The 17,776-nt window shown below is 37.6% G+C and overlaps 1 long non-coding RNA gene across 4 annotated transcripts in view; it reads left to right on the forward strand.

Annotated features, from left to right (window-relative positions):
• The first annotated feature begins 366 nt into the window (after positions 1-366).
• LOC129629329 (uncharacterized) overlaps positions 367-17,776 on the forward strand; it is a 334,237-nt gene continuing 316,827 nt past the window's right edge. For 2 of the 4 annotated variants that reach the window (XR_008703167.1, XR_008703165.1), the window contains exons 1-2: positions 367-486; positions 6,375-6,475. This is a non-coding gene — a long non-coding RNA (uncharacterized LOC129629329). The other 2 variants (XR_008703168.1, XR_008703166.1) reach the window with 2 other exon arrangements.

Here is a 17,776-nt window from a genome sequence, read left to right on the forward strand (position 1 = left end):
GGGGCCTCACCGCTCGCCTGCAGGGAAGAAAAGAAAAAACTCTTTTCAGGACCATGTGTTATTGGCTGGCCCTCTGGGTCACAGACTTCCTGGTCTTGAGCGAAATGGAGATCAATATTTATCTTAAGCTGAAGCACCTTGTAGGAGACCTCCCCTTGATCTTCCACATCAACAGGTACACGCTGGTGCATGATGTTTCCTCACTGTGCTTGTGCGGCAGTTTGTCCACCGTTCACTCCTGGAGCTGAGCAGCTTTTACCCCCACAGCATGCACCTAAAACTCATGAATACCGCATTCCAGAACCTGTTCATTGTGCACAAGGCGAACCTGAACACCATCAAGCGCCGCCTGCTCACCAATTACAGCCCCTCCTCCCCGGACCCGGACTTCCGGGATTGCATCCAAGTAGTTTTGAGAGCAAGTTGGGGAATGACGAAGCGTCTCCAGCAGACGTTCCCCCGACAAGAGCTCACGGTAGGACACAGGTGAGCTCTGGCCCTTTCTTGGGCCTTGGGGCAGAGCTGGTTTGTAAGCACAGTTACCCAGGCTCCTCGGGGAGTTGCCCGGTGCTGTTGTGACTGGGCCTGCGATAACCTACACCTCACCCAGAAGGATGTCAGGGAGGGGAACGTGCTGTCCTGCAGTTTCACACACAAGACTTTGACAATTCCAGGCCAGCCTGGTAGCCAAGAAGGAGAAGCGGCAGCTCAGGGCCCAGAAGGAGGACCAGCAGGCCCAGAACTTCCAGAACAAGTAGGAACAGTAAGAGGCCCTCTAGAAGAAGGGTCTGGGATATAAAGAAGGCCAGTGAGAATGTGATGCCCCCTGGGGGGAACCCTGGAAGCAAAGGGAGCCAGCCAGCAGGAGGAGAGGGGTGAAGTCTGGTCTTGCCATCAGATGCTGAGCAAGGAACCTGACACCTGCTGCCGAAGGTGGTTCAATGCAGCAGTCCGCCAGGCCTGGCCACCAGGCTGAAAAGGCCAGTAAGGGAGTGAAGCCAAGCCAGGCTGGGGCCTGCATGGTGACCGAAGGCTTCTGAAGATTGCTACTAAGACTGCTACTGTAACTGAGCCCTGTGACAGTTTGGTGAGGTTTGTTAGTTTGTTTTTTTTTATTTTGGTGTCTTTTTATCTCAGTTTGGTGATGATGTCCTTGCTAGTGGGAGGTAAAAGGACAGGTATATAGGCAAAGTTAACTTATTTAACTTTTCCAGGAACTCTAACCCCAGCAAAATTTGATTTTAAAAGACGTAAGCAAAACTTTATTATAAAATCAATTTAGGCAGGGTTGAATTGGCTTTTGACTCCCACCTGCCTCTTTAAGCAAGATTCTTAAGGATGATTGGAGGACAGTGGGAAGAGAAAGGTGGAAAGGATGGCTAGGCCAGGTTAAAAGAGAAAAGCAACCCAGTTAGGGGAATGCAGAGGTTCATTCTGGGTGCTAAGGGCCCTCCAATTTCCCAGTAAATTCTCCTGGGACCAATAAAAAAAGACAACTTTCTAGAAGATTCTAGCTAACCATGGATCCTAGGATTATCACTGTGCGTATTTAAGTTATCAGCCTTCAGTAAAAGGCTCCAAAAGTCAGTTGGATCTGAGAAGGTCTTAAAACCTGTAGCCAAAATAAGGATCTCTGTCAACCAACAGCTTATGTTTTGTTCCCATAGCATTTTATGAGATTGGAGTTTTGGATCAAACATGATGTTTTATGAGTGGATTTTTCTTGTTGTTACAAAGTAAATATGACATATAATAGAAAGGTCAGGTTACAAACAGTTAACTGTGTAATAAGGCAGTTTATAAGGAAGGAGATAAATAGCTGTGGGAAGACTGAGTCTATAAAACATTTCCAGGAGGCCATGATTAATTGCTCTGAGGAATAAATTCCTGTTCTCTAAAGAGAGTACTATTACCTGTGCAAGTCTTAAAATATCCATGAGGCTCCCTAAAGGAGAGAAGTTTGATGGTGAAACAGGAACAGAAAGATTGTAGTAAGTCAGTAATGAATTTTCAGAGAAAAGTATTAATTTTATTTTCCATTTAATTTTCATATAAGTACTTGTATGATTTATGGACATGTTACACAATAGAAATGGAAAGTGTGTCTTGTTGTTTTGTTTCAAGTTTTTAAAGATCATTAAGAGATGTGAGAACTTTGTTGTAGTCAATTATGATTAGAAACTTGATTGCAATGTTTTGTGTTTTAGCTGATGTTGAGTCAAGTTAAAATCTTAACAATCTTAAAATCTTGTTCAATTATAGTGTTTAAATATATTGAGAAGTTACTGTTTATCATTCATTTATTAGGCAAGTATTTATTGAGAGCCTACTATATGCCTGGTACTGTTGTAGGTCCTAAAAACATAGCAGCACAATACATATTCAAAGGGCCTCCCTTTATGATGCTTATATTCTTGAAGGGACAAAAACTGTAATCAGCTAAAATTTAATATGTACTATTCAGTAGTAAGAATAAAGTTAAAGGGACACAGAGTGACAGGAGGTTGCTATGTTAGCTCCTACTGCTGCTGCTAAGTCGCTTCAGTGTGTCCGACTCTGTGAGACCCCATAGACGGCAGCCTACCAGGCTCCCCTGTCCCTGGGATTCTCCAGGCAAGAATAGTGGAGTGGGTTGCCATTTCTTTCTCCAATGCATGAAAGTGAAAAGTGAAAGTGAAGTCGCTCAGTCATGTCCGACTCTTAGCGACCCCATGGACTTTAGTCCACCAAGCTCCTCCGTCCTCAGGAAAGGCATCCTTGAGGGGGTGTCACTTGTCTTGAGTGAGGTGAGGGAGTAAGTTATTTGGCTAACTATGGGAAGAATATTTAAAAAAAGGAGAACAGGAGGGGCAAATACTGTAAATTGCAAAATAATTTCTTGAGTTTGAGAAATTTTAAGATCAGGTTGGTCAGTGATCAAGGAGAATATTGGTAGGAATGAGGCTAGAGAGATAGTTGGGAGCCACATAATATAGGGATTTTTAGGGGTCCGCTGAGGGATTTCAGAGCAGGAGAGGGACATAATCCGATTTATACTTTGGAAGTACCTTCTGCTATTTAAGTAATAGTTAATAGGAGGAAAAGGCAAAAGTGGAGAGACCAGAAGCTATTTTAGTTGTAGGGGAGAGAATGGTGTTCCCATGGGCTAGGGAAATTGCCTGGGAAGAGGTGAACGTGATCATATTTCAGATATATTTGAAATGTCAAAAACTTGTGATAAGTTCTTATGTGTAATATCTAATTTAATCCTCAAAGTAACTCTGTAAGGAAAACAGATATTAGCATCACCTCCATTTCTAGAGGAGGAACCTGTGGATGAAACGTGTCAAGTAACTTTCTCAGTGTGGTTGCACTGGTAAATGGAAGGATTAAAAATGATTAAACCTGCCTTTGGCCGTCTCCATTACTTGAGTTTTTGACCAAATATTACATTGCCTTTTTTTTTTTTTAAACCTTATCTATTAAGTAGGCCATGACAGCCAGACAGCAGTAGAAAAATAACCTCCAAATGTCAGGCATAGTTGCAATGAAATTGAACTTGTTTGTTGGTTACTTTGTTGCTGTCAAAAATGGATTTCCCTCCCTCCCCACCACCACCCTTGAAGAATACCTTTAATCCCAGAACAGGAAAAGGAAAGATTCTAAGAATTGCAGACAGTAAGCTTGTAGATAGAGGAGTGAAAAGAATGTCACATCCTTCCTGTCCACAATAATCCACCATGAGAACAAGGGCTAATTATGTTTTATTCTTTTTAGGATGAATAATTTATTTTCTCAGTGAATTATTCCAATTAATGATCAGTTTTTAAGGTAAATACATCAGATTTAACAACGGTTTCTGCCAACAAACTTAAAAAATTTATAATGTTAACAAATTTACAGTTGTACAGACTTCACCATAATGCAGACTTAGAACATTCTGTAATTTCTCAGAGTTAATTCCCACACTCAACTCTAGGAAACCACAGATCTTCTTTCATTGCCTATAAATATACCTTTCTAAAATATTCATATAAATAAAATCATATGTTGTAGTTTCTTTTTTTTACCCCCCAACGTTTGGCTCCTATCTCTAAGCCTACTGGTTTTGAGGTTATCCAGCTTGTAGTGTGAATAGATGGTTCATTCATTTTTGTGGCTGAATAATAGTCCTTTGTACAGGTGTACCACATTTTGTTCATTCATTCATTCATCAGTTGATGGGCAATTGGGTTGTTTCCAATTTGGGGCAGTTAGGAATAATGATGTGTGAACACTCAGACATGTGTTTTTATGGAGGCCTGTCTTGTCATTTTTCTTGGACAGATTGCTGCAAGTGAAATTGCTGAGTTGTATGCTAAATAATTTTTTAAGAAACATTTTCCAAAGTGTCTGTACCACTTTTATTTTCCCACTGGCAACACATATCAGGGCTTCCCTGATAGATCAGTTGGTAAAGAATTCGTCTGCAATGCAGGAGACCCCGATTCGATTCCTGGGTTGGGAAGATCCCCTGGAGAAGGGAAAGAATACCCACTCCAGTATTATGGCCTGAAGAATTCCATGGACTGTATAGTCATGGGTTCACAAAGAGTTGGACACAACTGAGCGGCCTTCACTTTCAGCAGTGCATGAGAGTTCTAGTTTTCTGTATCCTCTCTAACAATACTGTTTGATTTTTATGATTAGAGCCATTCTAATGGGTGTGTAGTTGTATCTGTTTCTGAATTAGCATTTTCCTAATGATTAATACAGAGAAGGCAATGGCACCCCACTCCAGTACTCTTGCCTGGAAAATCCCATGGATGGAGGAACCTGGTAGGCTGCAGTCCATGGGGTCGCTAAGAGTCGGACACAACTGAACAACTTCACTTTTACTTTTTCACTTTCATGTATTGGAGAAGGAAATGGCAACCACTCCAGTGTTCTTGCCTGGAGAATCCCAGGGACGGCGAAGCCTGGTGGGCTACTGTCTATGGGGTCGCACAGAGTTGGACACGACTGAAGTGACTTAGCAGCAGCAGCAGCAGCAATGACTAATAATATAAGCATATTTCAAGTGCTTTAAGCCATTCGTGTATCTTCTTTTGTTAAATGTCTGTTTAAATCATTTGCTGACTTTTAAGTTGAGTTGTCTTTTTATTGAATTGTAAGGGTTATTTATGTATTCTGCATACAAGTCTTTTTTAGATGTATGAATTTCATGATATTTTTTGAAGCATAAAAGATAATTTTGATATAGTTCAATTTATCATTTAATTCTTTCTTGGATCATGTTTGAATTCCAAGACTATTTTTTCAAACTCAAGATTACAATGATTTTCTATTTTCTAGAAGTTTTGTAGTTTAATTCTTATATTTAGGTCTCTGAGATTACTTAATCGATTAACATGGTTATTTTCCCATTTATTTAGAACTTAAATTTCTTTCAACAATACTTTGTGGTTTTAAGTATGTTATGCCCTTTTTTGAATATTAAATGTATTCCTGTATATTTTTCTTAATATTATTGTAAATGAAATCATTTTCTTAATTTTGTTTTTTATTGTTCACTGATGATTTGTCTTGTATCCTTAATTAAATCTTGTTGTATTTTAGTGACTTCCATAGGATTTTCTATATAGGAAATCATGTCATCTGCAAGTAAGATGATTTTTATCTTTTTTCCTGGTACATAGCCGTGACAAGGCTATCCAGTACAATGGTGAACAGATATGAGAAGAATGCATATTCTTGAGTCATTTTACATCTTTAGAGGAAAACATTCATTTTCACACTAAGGGCTATGTTATGTGTAGATATTTCATATGATGCTAGCCTTTGTGATGAGATTAGTGCCTCCACCAGACATAACTGAATGTAGAAAGCCCTTTTTCAAGACTCTATGCAAATTAGTTAGGTTTTTGCATGTATATTTAAGACTATACTTCAACTAGTGTTTGTATCTTCAGCATGTGTACTTTAATCAGGTGGTGAATTACCCTTTGAGTCTTTGGTAGTAAATGGAAGTTGTCTTATGCTTTTGGTATTGCTTTGTAAAAGATTTTTATTTCAGAGAGGAGTGTTCACCTTTACCATTTAGCATAGTGACTTAAGTGTTGATCATTCCATTCAAGGAGAGTCATAATTTTTAATAATAAATAGTGAGGTTTTGCTGGCTCAGACGGTAAAGCGTCTGCCTACAATGCGAGAGACCCAGGTTCGATCCCTGGGTCGGGAACATCTCCCTGGAGAAGGAAATGGCAACCCACTCCAGTACTCTTGCCTGGAGAATCCCATGGATGGAGGAGCCTGGTGGGCTACAGTCCATGGGGTTGCAAAGAGTCGGACACGACTGAGCGCTTTCCCTTTAAGAAGAGACATGACAAAGCTTATTTCTCTCTTTAACTTGTCAGGATACAATGAGAAGAATGCCATCTGCAAACAAGGAAAAGGGCTCTCACCAGCAACCAAATCAACCAGCACCTTGATTTTGGACTTTCCAGCCTACAGAACTGTGAGTAATAAATTTCTGTTGTTTAAGCTACCTAGTGTATGATATCTTGTTAAAGCAGCCTGAACCAAGACAAGTGTGGCATATAATTTTTGTTGTGTATATGCTGCTGCTGCTAAGTCGCTTCAGTCGTGTCCAACTCTGTGCGACCCCATAGACGGAAGCCCACCAGGCTCCCCCGTCCCTGGGATTCTCCAGGCAAGAACACTGGAGTGGGTTGCCATTTCCTTCTCCAATGCATGAAAGTGAAAAGTGAAAGTGAAGTCGCTCAGTCGTGTCCAACTCTTCGAGACCCCATGGACTGCAGCCTACCAGGCTCCTCCATCGATGGGATTTTCCAAGCAAGAGTACTGGAGTGGGGTGCCATTGCCTTCTCTGTGTTGTGTATATAAATATATCTAATTTTTGTATTGTGTGTGTGTATATATATATGTATATATATAATTTTTTCATTCTTGTTTTTGGTAATTTACCTTTCTTGAATTTTTCAAGCAAAAAATTATGAGTTTCATTGATTTTTCTCAATAGTTTATATGCTTTTTATTTCATTGATGCCTCTGCTAATGCCTTTTATTTACTTGCTTATGGTTGTTTTTGATTTAGTATACTTATGGATATCTAGTTTGTTGAGGTAGTGGAAGCTCAGGTTATTGTTTTCAGGTATCTTTTTCTGATGTAGGTCATATGGCTATAAGTTTTCCTCTAAGCACTGTTTTAGGTTCATCAAATAAATCATATGTTGTATTTTCATTTTCAGTCATTTCAGAATATTATCTATTTTGCCTCTTATTTCTTTGATTAATGAGCTGTTTAGAATGATGTATTTATAATTAATATTAGATGATTTTTCACATTTCTTTTTGTTGTTGATTTGTAATGTAATTCCATTGTGGTCAGATCACATACTGTGTACGAGTTCATTACTTTTCAATGTGTTATGACTTGTTTTATTGCCTTGCATGTGTTCTATTTTGGAGAATGGTGCATGAAAGGAATGTGGGTTTCACTGTTGTTGGGTAGAAATTACTACATTTCTGTTGATATTCTTGTTCATCTCTGTATATGGTTTATGATTTTTTTAATTAGTTCTACCATTTATTGAGAGTAAAATATCAAAGCTTGTTCAGATCAAATCAGATCAGTCGCTCAGTCATGTCCGACTCTTTGCAACCCCATGAATCGCAGCACGCCAGGCCTCCCTGTCCATCACCAACTCCCGGAGTTCACCCAGACTCACGTCCATCGAGTCAGTGATGCCATCCAGCCATCTCATCCTCTGTCATCCCCTTCTCCTCCTGCCCCCAATCCCTCCCACCATCAGAGTCTTTTCCAGTGAGTCAACTCTTCACATGAGGTGGCCAAAGTCCTGGAGTTTCAGTTTTAGTATCATTCCCTCCAAAGAAATCCCAGGGCTGATCTCCTTCAGAATGCACTGGTTGGATCTCCTTGCAGTCCAAGGGACTCTCAAGAGTCTTCTCCCACACCACAGTTCAAAAGCATCAATTCTTCGGCGCTCAGCCTTCTTTACAGTCCAACTCTCACATCCATACATGACCACAGGAAAAACCATAGCCTTGACTAGATGAACCTTTGTTGGCAAAGTAATGTCTCTGCTTTTGAATATGCTATCTAGGTTGGTCATAACTTTCCTTCCAAGGAGTAAGCGTCTTTTAATTTCATGGCTGCAGTCACCATCTGCAGTGATTTTGGAGCCCAGAAAAATAAAGTCTGACACTGTTTCCACTGTTTCCCCTTGTTACTATCATTGAATTACTCATTTCTGTGTTTGGTTTTGTTCATGTTTTTGTTTCATGTATTTTGTGCCTCTTTTGTCTAGTTACATATATGTTTACAATTATTATATGTTCCTCATGCATTGACTCTCTTATCATTATGAAATTCATTGTTTTCTCTAATAATATTTTTTGCCTTAAAATCTATTGTCTTACATTAATATAGCATTCCAGCTGTCGTGTTTGCTGTTTGCATGATAAACCTCTTCACATTATTTTACTTTCAAGCTGTTTTTGTCTCTTAGTCTAAGGTGGCTATGTAGAACAGCTTGTCATTGGTTTTGCTTTTTCATTCGTATCCAGTCTGATAGGCTTTGCCTGTTGATTGTGGGTGTTTAGACCATTTGCATTCAAAGTAATAATTGGTATGGTTGGATTTATCACTGTCATTTGTAATTTGTTTTCTATTGCATCTCACTCACTTATTGCATCTCACTCACTTATTGCATCTCACTCACTGTCTCCATGACTACATTTGTTTTTGTGATGGATTAGTATTTCTTAAAGTACCATTTCCACTCTGTTGATTTGTAAATCCATTTTTTCGTTGTTTTCCAAATGGTTGTTTTCCGAATGGTTGTTTCAAGAATTATAATATGCTTATTAATTTGTCAGACCTGGGTTCCGGCAGTGAAAGCGCTGAGTCCTAACCATTGGACCGCCAGGGAATCCCCATGACCTCCCTTGTGTCTGATGAGAAAAAATAGTTAATGTTCCACTGTATGTAATGAGTGATTTTCTCTTGCTGATTTCAAGATTTTGGTTTTGTTTTTCAGCAGTCTGAATGCTGTGTATCTAAATAAGAATCTCTTTGTATTTATTATACTTAGATTTGTTGAGTTTTGTGGCTGTATAGATTTTTGTTGTCATCAATTTGGAAGTTTTTAGTCATTTTATCAAATATTTTGTCTGCTCCCTTTTTTTATTCCTGTTACAGTGATCAGTCTAAATTAGGAATATGCTTATCTTCTAACCACATAATATCAAGCTAATAGATATTTGTTGATCTCCTCCATTTACCTCAGTCTGAGAAGTTATATCCACTGCTGTGTTGCTGGGCACGGGTGACACCTGTCACTCCAAATAAAGTAAACCCATTTTGCCTGCTGCAGGGAATCTTTTAGTCCCTGTGGCTTGACCCATCCTGGCAGAACTGCTATCCTGAACTGGGATGAGACAGGGGACATGGTGGGTGGCCAGGCTGGAATGCATAGATCTATACTTTGCTTATTCAATGTCCAGCAGTTTTGAAACCAGAAATACTTTTCAGGTTCTATTGTTTCTTCTGATGATTTTCAGAGCACTGAAACTGTTTTCTTGGTTTTTGTTTAGTTGTGTTTTTGGTCTATTTGTTTGATTTTGCAGTTGCTTTATGAGGAGAGGATTTGCCACTTTTTTCTATTAGCCATAGCTGTAGTTCCTGCCACTCTTAAACAACACAACAACAATAACTTTGTTTTGACTGATGAATGAATTGGGTTAGGGTTTGGGCCTGTAGATCAAAGCAGTTTCCCTCCAGACTGCATGACACACTGATTCCTGATGTGGAGGGGCTATTAGCTAAAACACTTTGAGATGAAAAGTTGATTTCCCCTTCAATTCTTTGTTCAAATACCATGCAACATTTGTTTAAGATATCAAAAGACGAAAGCTTGCACTACAGACTGTGGAGGCATAGATTCTGAGAAAATTTGCCGCTAAGGAGATTTTAAAATTTATCTTTAAAGTACATTAGTTCAAAAAGTTATTGACCTTTTTGTTTTGTTTTGTTTTCCTTTCCATCTCTTGCAAGAAAGGAGGCTCATGCAAGGCCAAATTGTACCTTCAGCTATTCAGACCTTCACCGTGCTTTCCTGTCTCCCCATCAGGGGACATCATTAGCCAAAGCAACTCAGTTATTATAGTCTTTACTTAAACCCTGTGAGAACTCAGAAGTGAGATAAATTGGGAAATTTGATGAAGGAACAATATCTTAGAGATAATTGTCTTGCTTCCACAAAATGCCTCTTTATTTTAAGGGGGAAGGATAAAAACCAATACACATCTTAAATGCCCTCACCTGTGTCATTAATTGTATCGAAAGTTGTTTAAATGAAACAGTTGCTACAATTGTGGTTGACTCATGTGTTTCACCAAACTTGGCAAAGCTTCCTCTTTTGTCTAGAATATTATGATTATGAAGCAGTAACAAACAAGCAAAAAAACAAGTCATTGCTTTCTTTCTGAAAATTTATAAGAGAACTAAAGAAAAAATATTTACCAGTCATTGTATGCTTTAAGTATTTGCATTTATATGTTTCATTTTTATTTAAATAGAAAATTTGATTTTTGCAGGTTTCTATGATAGAAACTTATGCTTTTACCCTAATATCAAATTTTTATCAATCTCCTTTTAATAACAGTATTACTTTAGTTTTATCTGAGCTTATACCTGCTCATTTATAGGCTGAATTTTCTTTTTTTTTTTTTAATTTAATTTTATTTTTAAACTTTACATAACTGTATTAGATTTGCCAAATATCAAAATGAATCTGCCACAGGTATACATGTGTTCCCCATCCTGAACCCTCCTCCCTCCTCCCTCCCCATTCCATCCCTCTGGGTCGTCCCAGTGCACCAGCCCCAAGCATGCAGTATCGTGCATCGAACCTGGACTGGCAACTCATTTCATACATGATATTTTACATGTTTCAATGCCATTCACATTACATATAGGAGTGGTCATGAAACTCAGTCTCAGGTTAATTGACATGCCAACTGTCACAAAGTAATTTCTTGTGTAACTGGAACATGAAACCATATATTCAACCTCTAATAAAAACTTTTTGGGCTAAAATAATCTAAATTTTGAGTATAGATTAACTCTAAATTAGCTACAACTTTCTTATACAATGGATTTCATTCTTCCTAATAGCCAACAATTATATTATTCATGTTAATATTTTTCTTTTAGATGTTTAGGAATAAAATGAAAACTATTCTCAGTGGAGTTTATTCATATTCATCATAAATCTAATCATGTTTAAGTGGTGTAGTAATAATGAAATACAAATAGCCCAAGAGACTAACTATTCAAATGGTCATAGAATTTCCATCAATCACAAAATAAAATACCGGACAGTGAAGATGCAGTTGCAGTATAATAGGCCTTCTAAATGCAGTGGAATCAACAGACCATAAGTTCAGTTTTATCCACAAAAGAAGAAAATGGCAACCCACTCCAGTGTTCTTGCCTGGGATATTCCATGGACAGAGGAGCCTGGCAGGCTACAGTCCCTGGAATCACAAGAGTCAGACAAGACTGAGTGACTAAACCACCACACAATCTTCCGGTCAACCTCTGAAGCAGAAACGATGTTGAATTTAGGTTACATATGGACCATTTAAAATGATCCAATATCAAGGATCAATATGGAAGCAGACATTTTTATTTGAAAGTAATTTGGCCATTTTATTGTTTTTGTTATTGTGAGCTTAGGTTTTTAGCTCTTTCCTCTACATCCACATACTTTAGAATGAAAGAGCTATTTTGGTGGATGAAAAATAGGGATAGAAGTTAGAAGATAAGGAATTAGAGGTTTCTTTGTTCACTGTTGACTAACTTAGTCATGTTCAGTGAAGTAGCCAAGTCTTTTTGCTAAAACCGGGAGAATTTCTTTACCTGAAAAATGATAATAATGTAATCAACTGTACTTTTGTATTTCCAATTTTATCCGGTTTTAAATCGGAACACATATGACAATAAATAGCATCTTATAAGTGACAGAATGTTTTACTTTTTAATTGTACTTAAGATGATGGTGCGTCTTCAGGTTCATGGTGTCATTGACACCTTGGAGGTTGTAGAGAAAATCTAGGAAAATAGTTAAAAGTGGGATGCCGTTTTAAGACATCCCAAAAGTTAGATACTGAAATAACTTCAGCTTTAAAAAAAACCTATGCTGGTGCTGCTGCTGCTAAGTCGCTTCAGTCGTGTCCGACTCTGTGCGACCCCATAGACGGCAGCTCACCAGGCTCCCCCGTCCCTGGGATTCTCCAGGCAAGAACACTGGAGTGGGTTGCCATTTCCTTCTCCAATGCATGAAAGTGAAAAGTGAAAGTGAAGTCGCTCAGTCCTGTCCGACTCTTAGCGACCCTGTGGACTGCAGCCTACCAGGCTCCTCCGCCCATGGGATTCTCCAGGCAAGAGTACTGGACTGGGGTGCCAAAAGCAAAGGTGACCGTAAGATTTGTTTAATGATGCCAGAATTATATTCTTGAAATAAAAGTTGATTCTATATTTTAAAAGGATGTTTTGGTGAGTAGTATGGAAATAAAACTGAAAATCAAAATCAAGATACATTTTGGGGATGCTGATCTTCCAGGACAAAGAAGAAAGCAAATGTCTAGGCAGAAAAAGCAAGCTACCAATGAAGAGGAAATTTTAAACAAAGTTTTCTTTCACAACAAATCAGAAACCTGTGTTGCAATGTATATTATCTTTTGAATGTAACAAAGTATCACAAATAACAAACCCAGCCAGATTGTCCTTATTAATTAAAGGACATTAATTAAAGGAATTCAAGCACCTATCCATTTTTTCTTGGAGAATAAAAATAATTCATAATGAAATGTAGTCCACTGAGAGATGATCTCATGATAAAGCATTTAGCCTATTACACAGAGTGAAGTAAGTCAGAAAGAGAAAGATAAATATTGTTTCTAATCCATATATACGGAATCTAGAAAAATGGTACTGAAGAATCTATTGCAGCAATAGAGAAACAGACATAGAGAATAGACTTATGGACATGGGGAGAGGGGAGAGGAGGGTGAGATATATGGAGAGAGTAACATGGAAACTTACATTACCATATGTAAAATAGATAGCCAATGGAAATTTGCTGTATGGCTCAGGAAACTCAAACAGGGGCTGTGTATCAACCTAGAGGGGTGGGATGGAGAGGGAGATGGGAGGGAGGTTCAAAGGGGAGGGGATAGATGTACACCTATGGCTGATTCAGGTTGAGGTTTGACAGACAACAACAAAGTTCTGTAAAGCAATTATCCTTCAATTAAAAAATAAATTAATTAAAAAATTTAGGAATGAATATATGTAAAAGGGATTGGTAGTGAGTATACAGTCAACTTTAAATAAATTTAAAATAATGATTATAGAAGATAATATATATGTTAAGAATACTAACAGTTTAAACCCCAATGTAATTAAGAAGATTAGAAGGGGAATGAAGTTCTTTCTCATCTTTCATAGCAAGTCAATTGACACAACTTAAGCTTGACTAAACTTGTAAAATGTAGTTTAAAATGAATTATTTCAACCTCAATATTTCTCATTTTTTAATTAAATTTTGTATTCGTATATTTTAGCAATACCTTTACTGTTAAGAAATACTTTTTAAAAGTTAGTAACTTTTAATATATCTAAAAGCCAACATTTTTACTAAATGTGTTAATTTTAATGGAATAATCTCAATATTTTTATTTAAAATATGAAAAATATGAATCCATGTTTAGTAATGCCTTTATAAATAATGATCTTCTGATTCATCCTATCTACACTGATAGAAAGATCGATGAGATCACAACATATATATCTCAGTATCCTGAATGAAATGCACTAATATTGACAATTGCTACTTCTCTGTGGTGGGATTGGGATGATTTTATATCTTCTTATTTATTCATTTATTATTAAAAACAAACCAAGAACATATCTATTTATAAATCTAAGAATGACAATAAAATTAAAGTTTGTATATACACATATCTAACTAAATCCTGTTTATCACCCAGTGACCCCACCACACTTTTTGCAATCTGCTTCTATCTTGTGTGGCAATACTCTTTCAAACTCTGCTGGTTGTAGCTACATTTGCAGTTATTCCTTCATCAGTGGGCTTCCCTGGTGGTGGGCTTTCCTTCATCAGTCTTGTGTAGTTCACACCAAGATATTGACAACTATTTTACATTGCGTTCTTTAGTTAACTACCCCTAAAGAACAGTAGAACAGTTGAAAATGCCTTTTAAAAAATTCCAAAATTAGCTTACTGGAAGATCAGTTTTGCATAGAGGTTAAGATCATGTCCATTGAGGTCATATAACCATTAGTCAGGGCATTGCCAGTTACAAAGTATGTGACCTTGAGCAAGCTACCCAACATCTCTCAGACACTTTTTTCATTTCTAAAATATTGATTTAAAGTATAGAGCTCATCATAAAGATTACATTATAAAACATTTGCAAAGCACTTAGCATAAAGACACACATGTAGAGCTTAGTCAGCAAAAGCCGTTCAAATAATCAATTGCCACTGTCCTAAGTTCTGGACAGGAGATGCATCGGATGCTGTGGGAGCATGTAGCAGAAGGTCCAAACCTAATCTGGGGGTTGGTGATATTTCCAGTACTCTATGAGTCATCCATCTACACCAAAATTTCTATAGATTATCTAGAGTTGTAGGAGACCTCTGTGAGAGTCCGATGATGGTGAGGAAAAATAATTTCAATGATTAGAAATCAGTTTTCTGTTCTTGCTTCAGGAGATGTCATGTAAATCTGTAGGAATCACTTGCCTGAGAGTAGCTCATTGGGTAATGAAAGGTCAAGGAATCCTACCCGTATCATAACTTATGATGGCTTTAAGCTTTAAAGTGTTTTTTTCTTTTCTTTGAAAAAAATTTAACAGGAAGTGAAGGAATTAGAAAGAAAACTAAGATATAGCCTGAAAATTGCAATTCAGTACACAAAGGAAAAGGATTACCTCAAAATAAAAACAACCCCAAACCCCAAACTTAAACCAGAACCAAACACCACACACACAGCTGAAGATATTGACATTTTCAAGTATAAACCTTCATGGCTTCCTGGGCATCTGTTTAATTGTTCCGACCCAGACACTGCTTTTGATACACTTCTGGCATATCACCTTATGTGTTACAGACACCCTCCCACCAAATTACATACCAGGAAACACTGACAGTTGTATTGATAACACTAAATGGATCCTGCTCAGCCCAGTACTAAAATGCTTGCTTGTCTCTCTCGCTGGAAAAAAAAAAAAACATCTCCACTTTGCATATTCCACAGAAGGTGAGAATAGTATTGAAAAGGTTAGCCTTTCTAGAAGACTGTCTGGGAATGTCTTAAAACAGACATGACAAACACAGCATTCAAGCTTTAGGATGACTGTCTCAAGCACCATGCTTTAGAAAGTCTGAACTGACTGTTTCAAAGTCAAAACCATTGAGGAAGTGAAGCAGTTGGGGAAAGGCAGTGAAATGAACAAAAGATGTGCTTGAACAATTTGAAAAATCCTGAAGTTTTTTCTTTTTTTCCCACCAAACCACCCATAAATGTACAGGGCAAACAGAATTACTCCAGAACCTTCTCAAATGTGCCCCCAAAGCCACATTTTGCTTATTTTTGTCTTCAATCTTTGTTTAATCATAGCTTGCACATAACTTCCCGAGTAGACATCTGTTAGGGGAAATGAGAGGCCAGACTGGTTATTGCTCAGTGTCCCTACATGAGGAATGAAGGAAGTAACTGTGCCTGAAATGATACCCATTTTTTGCAGTCCACACCCTACCCCCGCCCTCCCAGGTTGGTAGGTAAAACAGTTGAGTATATGTATTTGAAGGTTTTCAAAACTAGGTTGAAGAGTCTAGTAAATATATGCAAAGAGCAAAAACATCAAGAGTCAGTTTATATCCATCCTCTACCCGCCCCCATGAGACAATTGCTATAATTGCTTTTCTTGCAAAACGTTTTCTAAGTGCCAAGTTATGCAGGGAATGAAGCGTTACCTAGCAATATGGCCAACTTTCAATTATCCATGGCAATGGGAGACAGGGATAGTAGAGATAATTAAAATTCACAGACTGTCTTCAAACTTCAGTTTAATCACTTGCACCCTGCTCCTCTTGTACCAAGCACGCTGGAAGTGCTACCTGAAGATGATATGTTTTGATTCAGGTTTCATCTCTTTCCATGTTCCTTGTCCTCCAAACAGGGGAAACAACAAGAAGCCTTATTTCATTGTTCTATCTTCAGGGCCTAATAAAAAATTTGGATCATAGCAGATGTTCAAAAAATATTGAATTGTTAGAATAGGATGAAATGGAGGGAAAGGGTTTTTGTTATTCCTGAACTGGGAACTGGGTATGAGCCTTACCTGTTTTTGCAGATACTACCAGTCAAACTTTTATAGTATTCTATGAAAACCTTCCTTTCAAAGTTGTTATAATTACACTCATTCATTCATTCACAGATGTTTACAATGTGCCAGTCTTTGTATTTGAGTACTGGATATTCAGCAGAGAACAAGACAGACAAGATTGCTTCCTTTATGGATGTTAGATTCCAGTTGGAGGAGTCAGATAAAAAAAAAAAGCAAATTAAAAATTGTAATTGGAATGTATTAGTGCTGTGAGGAAAATCTATGGAAACACAATACAGTGTAATTTGGGTGAAGAGAGGCATTAATATAGCATAATTAAAAGTTCCTCTTTGTTGGAATATGAGGTAGACTGTGCCATGCAAGGGGTCAGACAAAGAGTGTTCCAGGTAAAAAGGACTTAAGCAGAGAAAAGGATTTTGAATCTGGGGAACAATATCAGGTAGTGTAAACTCTCAACTGTTACATCATTCCTTCAAACTGGGATCAGTTGTAAGTGAAAAAAGTTATATTCTTTTCTAAGTTTCAAATAGGGAACTTAAAAATCATAATTTCTAGGTCAAAAGAACTGATTCTTCACCATATTTAGTGCACAAATCCATTTTAGACTCTAATTAAATGTATGATTTTTTTTGTCTGCTTGTAATATAAACAGTACACACATCCTCCTCTTTTAAATAATCATGGAATTCAGTGAAACAGATTATTTTGTCATTGGACGCTCAGAATACTTTATTCAGCCATTTATTGAATGCTACTTTGTGTTACTTACTGCTTTACATACTGGGGTTAAATACAGAAAAGTCTACTTCTCATGGAGCTTTGTCTAGCACAGAATTTTTAGGTGGTTTTAAAAATGCCTGTAACCTTGTTTTCTGTCATCACTGCATTTTTTTCTTACAATCTAGTAATTGCCTACTGCCAAGAACCTGCTAATGTGTCCATATCATCTCAGTTCTCTAGATTTGAGTGTCTCCTCCCAGCTGATGGTTTATTCACCACCAATAGGTTCTGTGTATATTTCTCCCTTAATCATTTTAAAGAAGTAATTGACATGTAATAAACTACACATATAGAGAGTGTATAGTTTCTATTATATGTATACAACCATCACCACAGTCAAGATGATGAATATGTATCATCCCCACAGGTTTAATGATGCCCTTTTTCATCTCTTCTTCCTCTCAAACCTCCCATCAGTCACCTGCTTATCTATCTGCTTCTTGTCAGTACAGATTAGTTTGCATTTCCTGGAATGTATAAATAGAGTCTGATAGTATTGCTCTTTTTTGGTGTAACTTCTTTCTCTCAGCATAATGATTTTGAGATACCTCAG

This window comes from Bubalus kerabau, chromosome 15 (genome assembly GCF_029407905.1).
Source record: "Bubalus kerabau isolate K-KA32 ecotype Philippines breed swamp buffalo chromosome 15, PCC_UOA_SB_1v2, whole genome shotgun sequence".
Taxonomy (NCBI): domain Eukaryota; kingdom Metazoa; phylum Chordata; class Mammalia; order Artiodactyla; family Bovidae; genus Bubalus; species Bubalus kerabau.